Source organism: Phyllostomus hastatus, unplaced genomic scaffold (assembly GCF_019186645.2).
Source record: "Phyllostomus hastatus isolate PE091 unplaced genomic scaffold, TTU_PhHast_1.1 phas_contig_40, whole genome shotgun sequence".
Classification (NCBI taxonomy): domain Eukaryota; kingdom Metazoa; phylum Chordata; class Mammalia; order Chiroptera; family Phyllostomidae; genus Phyllostomus; species Phyllostomus hastatus.
Genome location: NW_025333872.1, coordinates 69,559,991 through 69,565,802, shown reverse-complemented (window position 1 = coordinate 69,565,802; position 5,812 = coordinate 69,559,991). Strand labels below are relative to the sequence as shown.

The 5,812-nt window shown below is 35.6% G+C and overlaps 1 non-coding gene across 1 annotated transcript; it reads left to right on the top strand.

The window, feature by feature from the left end:
- The first annotated feature begins 1,242 nt into the window (after nucleotides 1-1,242).
- Nucleotides 1,243-1,349, top strand: LOC123822371. The gene has a single exon (XR_006786323.1). It is a non-coding gene; the product is annotated as a U6 spliceosomal RNA (small nuclear RNA).
- Nucleotides 1,350-5,812: the final 4,463 nt, after the last annotated feature.

The window sequence follows — 5,812 nt, the reverse complement described above, 5'->3', positions numbered from 1 at the left end:
CACTAATTTCATAGAGTAAAAAAGACCTAAGTAAAAAGAACAAGCAAAGATTGTTTATTGCTACAATTTTTTTCCTCTCAGACAGGAAATGGGAGACTCTAGAACTAGAAAGAAAAATGTTCTCCCTGATCCATGTATAAATTCTTCACACTATTAACTTGCTTTAGAGCTCAGATAAGTGGGGAATCAAATATTTATAAAGGTGCATTTCATTTGTCAAGTTTCTGGGTCTATGTTTGTAGTATTCTAAACATGTAAAAGAATATATGTAGGAGAGAGTGGACATAGTACATTGAAGATGTGTGTGGAGGGTGCCCAAGCAGCACACACATGGCTGGCCAGGAGCTGCTTTAACATTAGGGGCTGCTAGCCAGGTAGATTCCCTTAGCAAGGCCATAAACATGGCCAACAAAGAGTCTGTCCTGCACTCAGCACTGTATTTTGAAGAGACGTTAGGACCTTGTGATAACACTTATTTCTACAGAATAGACTGCGGTTTCACTCTGATCAATATTGGGCCTTATCCAAGAAAGTACTATGTAGATGTATCAAAAAGATTAATTTGGGCTATTAAGTGATTTCTCCCAAAAGGCAGACACTTTGCAAGGATTGAAAAGTTAGCATAATTATGAGCATATTGTTTTATTTTATTATTTGAGAATGTATAATTTAGCGCTATAACCAGTGGCCATAACACAATTTATTTAACATATTTGAGAAGGTAAGAGCCTTTTTACCAAGGGAAGATTTTGGTGTGTTTTGGCTTGTGAGGGCAGAAAAAGATAATAATTATCTTATTTTCAAATTCCAAGATTCTAGCCAGATTATTTTTCTCCAAATAGAGGGGACCTAATACCGACAAAGAATATCTTGGCATGGGAACACATAACAGAGGCAGTATTGACTAAATTATACTTCCTCATGATAGAACAACAATGACTTAAATATACTGAAGAATAAGTTTAGTAGAACAAATTTAAAAGTACCATATCAATTATAAGGGACATCCAAAAAATAATGGGGCAAATACTTCCTTTAGAGTTTACAATCATGACTCAAATGTTTATTTAAAATATCAGGATTTACAAACAATTTGGTAAAAATCATTCATATAACAATCAATCTTCCATCTACAGATAGAAAATTTGAAGATGTGCATAAATTGTCTAAAAAGTGGCAATGTTTCTACAAATGGATTTACAATAGCTATTGTTCTGTATGGTAATTAAAAAAACAAAATTAGTGCTCACTTCATCAGCACACATACTAAAATTGGAACGATACAGAGAAGATTAGCATGGCCCCAGAGCAAGGATGACATGCTAATTTGTGAAGCATTCCATATTAAAAAAATAAATACATAAAAATAAAAAAAAATTAGTAACCACTGTTTGAATGCATGGGCAAGGCTTGATAATACCTGAAAGGTCGATAATCCAATTTTTTCTTTTTAAGGAACTAACAATCCTTAATGATATGCAATATATACTACAGGGGTCAAGTAAATGGCAGATGTGAGAAATATTGCAGGGGATCAGCAGAGGGGAGGACTTAGTTTTGGGATGGTCAAAAAAAAAACTTCTGAAAAGGAATGTGGCTCCAGCTCAGTCTTGAGAGGGCTGAGGAGCCCTCACCATGAAAGAATTTAAGTGAAAAACATGGACAAGAGAGGACTTTGTGTAGAAGCTGCAGAAAGAAACGAAAGAAACAGAATATCTGCCCTCCTGAAATATATGAATATGTATAAATGAAAGACTCATGAAATATTTTTAAAAACCATGTTTTATGGATAATGCAAATTAGTATAATGGGTTATTCCTAGAACGCCGAGAAAGCATTAGAATGGCAGTGTTAGTTTGGGGTAAATTAGAAGAGAGTTGTGGAGGAAATGGGTTTAGAGTTATAGTTTAAAGAGATTCTTTGGTGTGAATTTTTTAGACTTAATTTGACATTCTCACTAAAATATGTGATTGCCCAGTAAATATATCTTGACTGCTCATTCTGAAGCAGGTTTTCAAAGCCTAATAAACGGAATTTGAAAGTTTTTCCCCTTTATCGTTCATTATAAATGTAACCTGTAATTGCTACAATGAGCCATAATTACTTAAAGCCAGATTAGATGAAATCTAAGTGCCATTACTATCTCCTTTAATTAGCGAAGGTAAGCTCCAGGGAAGGGGAAATGGATCCAGTGACGCTGGCCTTTACTTAAACAGAGCAAGGATGCTCAGGGGAAGTTTGACTGCACTATTCTAACTCACTGGAACGTTTAACATTTAAGAACTACGATTTCTGTTATTTTGGACTCACATCCCAATTCTTTGAAACCTCTAGTTTAGATTTTTCTGTTAAAAAGCCTTTTTTTTTATGTGTAGTCAATAAAAATCCCACTTGTGACCACTAAACATAGAAAGAGAATGACGTTATGGTTGAAACTAGTGAATGGGCTTCCCAAATTTACTACTCATTCATTCCCTTTTCTCTTTAATTACCTGCTGATTGTTATCTATTTCACCTAGTATTTCTATTTATAAGGGAAGATAATTCTTACCTAGCTTAGCTGGAGGAGACGAAAGAAATCGCCTTCTGATTTTGTACAGAAAACATAATTTTACAATTGTAAAGACTTTCCATATTCGCTTTTACATTTCTAGGTCTTTTTTATTACTGAAGTGGTAGTAAATAATTCCCAGAGAGCCATAGAGATAAACTGCTTCTAATTGTCAAGAAAATAAAACCAAACCAAACAAACAGCAAAAGGATGATGCAGGCCTTCTGCTTGTGCACTCTCAGAGCTTAATTTCCCACTGCGTCTGCCACGAGGCAAGATCTTCCCTTGCAACCCAGGGCTCCAGGGACTGTGAGGGCACCCTTCTTGGAAGGCTCAGTAGGAGCATTTGACATGATTAAATGCAGCTAGGAAATTTACTTTTCTTTCAATAAACAGTGTTTTATTATGGTCAAAGAGTGGCTCAAGGACTTTTTCTGATGAATTAGTCAAAAGGAGATTGGGGTAAAGACTTCTACATATTTTATACTAAAGCTGGGATCCACAATAATACAATGCCTGAGGGTACAATATTTGCAGTAAGAACTCAGGGTTTGAATTACTCTTCTATGACCTTAGAGAGCTTTTCTTTTTTTTTGAAAAGCAAAACATTTTTGCTGCAAAATAATGCATAGCCATTGTAATGAAAATATGCAAACCACAAGCCACATCTAACAGACATAGAATAAAAATTTATAATTTCTTTTTCTCTTTCAGTCTTACTGCCCAGAGGGAATCATATTTGTAGTATATCAATAAGGACCATTTTCTATACATACTTTTTTCTGTCATGTTGGTTCTATTTTTTTTAACAAAAAATAATTTCCTTTATCTGAAAGAAATATTTTTATTGAAAGTTATGTAATTATGTGGATAAATTACTTAACCTCTATAAGCCTTAGCAGCCTCAGCTTTAAAATGGGAATGTTAATTCCTATTTCAAAGAACTGTGTTGAGGATTATTGATCTAAGAAAAGCCAAATGCTTGGCAGAGATACTGAAATTTGGAAAGGGCTCAATCAATGCTGAATGTTATCCCAGATCTTGCTCACCTTCTCTTCTCTGGTTGCACTTCACTCCATGGTCCAGGTTCCATGTCACACGAGTGCACGTTGCTCATCTATATGATCCTGTATCTGAGAACCAGTCACAGCTCATGGAAGGTGTTCAATCAGGAATTACTGGGTGAATAATGAGTACACCACAAGCCTAATACGTACTAAGCTGTGTTGCAGAGTTTATGTCAAGTTCCTTTTAGGCTGAAAGTTTCTTGAAGACTGTGGCTTCCTTTTGCTATCCATTTTTGGCCCTTCATTATGCAAAATGGGTCTTAACAGACACTTGGTAGACATATAGGAATTCTGATGTAGCCAAGCCCAGAGCTAATCTTTGCCTCAGTGGGAAGGAACCTGAAGGAGGATGTTCAGAAGGCCCACTCTGGGATAGAAAGAAAGGCTCACTGACTCATTTCTCTGAAGCAGGCTGTCATCATTTTAAAACATCAAATATTTCTTTATTATTTCTTCTTATGAAACAGTGGATCTAGAATGTTGGGACTACTAAGGAAGGGGGAGCTGATGCCCAGGCTCATGACTCATCTTTTAGAGAAGCCAAAAGACAGACAGGATTCCTTACAGCTGAGGAAAGAGTAAGGTCTCCGGGTTCTTCTGTCGGGTTGATCCCCAGGCTTGGAGTGACCACTCTCTTCCACGTCTCTGGAGGGAAAAATCTTGCCGAGACACCAGGTGCTACCTCTTATTGTCATGTAAAACATTGCTCCAAGATTTTGCAGCCTATGTTTTCTTCGAGGATTTTTATGGTTCTGGGCCTAACAGTTAAGTCTTTGATTCATTTTGAATTTATTCTTGTGTATGGTACAAAAAGTAGTCAAGTTTCATTTTTCTACATGTATCTGTCCAATTTTCCCAACACCATTTATTGAGTGAATTATCTTTAGCTCATTTTATGTGCTTACTTCCTCTCTTGAATATTAATCGACTATAAAGTTGTGGGTTTACTTCTGGGCTCTCTATTCTGTTTCATTGATCTATGTGTCTATTTTTATGCCAGTACCAAGCTGTTTTGATTACTATGGCCTTGTAGTGTAGTTTGATATTAGGCAGCATGATTCCTCCAACTTGGTTCTTCTTTCTCAGAATTGTTGTTACTATGTGGGGCCTTTTGTAGTTCCATATAAATTTCTGAAATATTTGTTCTAGTTCTGGGAAATATGTCATTGGAACCTTGATAGGAATTGAGTTGAGTCTATAAATTGCTTTGGGTAGTATGGATATTTTAATGATGCTAATTTTTCCTATCCATGAACATGGTATGTGCTTCCACTTATTTGTACCTTCTTCAGTTTCTTTAGATCTTTTATATCCTTGGTTAGGTTTATTCCTTAGTATTTTATTCTATTTGAAGGACTTGAGAATAGGATTATGTTCTTAATTTCCCTTTTTGTTACTTCATTATTGGCATATAAAATGGAACTGATTTCTGAATATTAATTTTGTATCCTGCTACTTTGTTGAATTCATTTATTAGTTTGAGTAGTTTCTTGGTGGAATCTCTGGTGTTCTCTATGTACAGTATCTTGTCATCTGCAAATACAGTTTCACTTATTTCTTTCTAATTTGGATGCCTTTTATTTCTTCTTCTTGTCTGATGGCTATAGCTAGGACTTCCAGTGCTGTGTTGAATAAGAGAGGTGAAATTGGACATCCCTGTCTTGTTCCCCTTCTTAAGGAGAACTCTTATAGTTTTTGCCTGTTGAGTATGATGCTGGCAGTGGATTTGTCATATATGGTCTTTATTATGTTTAAGTATGTTCCCTCTATTCCCACTTTGCTAAGAGTTTTTTTTTATCATAAGTGGGTGCTGGATTTTATCAGAGGCCTTTTCTGCATCTATTGATATGATTGCATGGTTTTTTATCCTTCATTTTGTTTATGTGCTAAATCACATTTATTGATTTCTGAGTGTTGTACCAACCTTGCATTCCCAGAATAAATCCCACTGGATCATGTTGCATGATCTTTTTGATGCATTGCTACATTCAGTTTGCTAGTATTTTGTTGAGGATTTTAGCATCGATGTTCATCAGGTATATTGGCCTATAATTTTTTTTCTTTGTAGTGTCTTTATCTGGTTTTGGAATTAGGATAACGTGGCTTGTAAAATGAGTTTGGGAGCCTTCCCTCCTCTTGAATTTTATGAAATAGTTTGAGAAGGAGAGGTGTTCTTCTTGGAATGTTTGGTGAA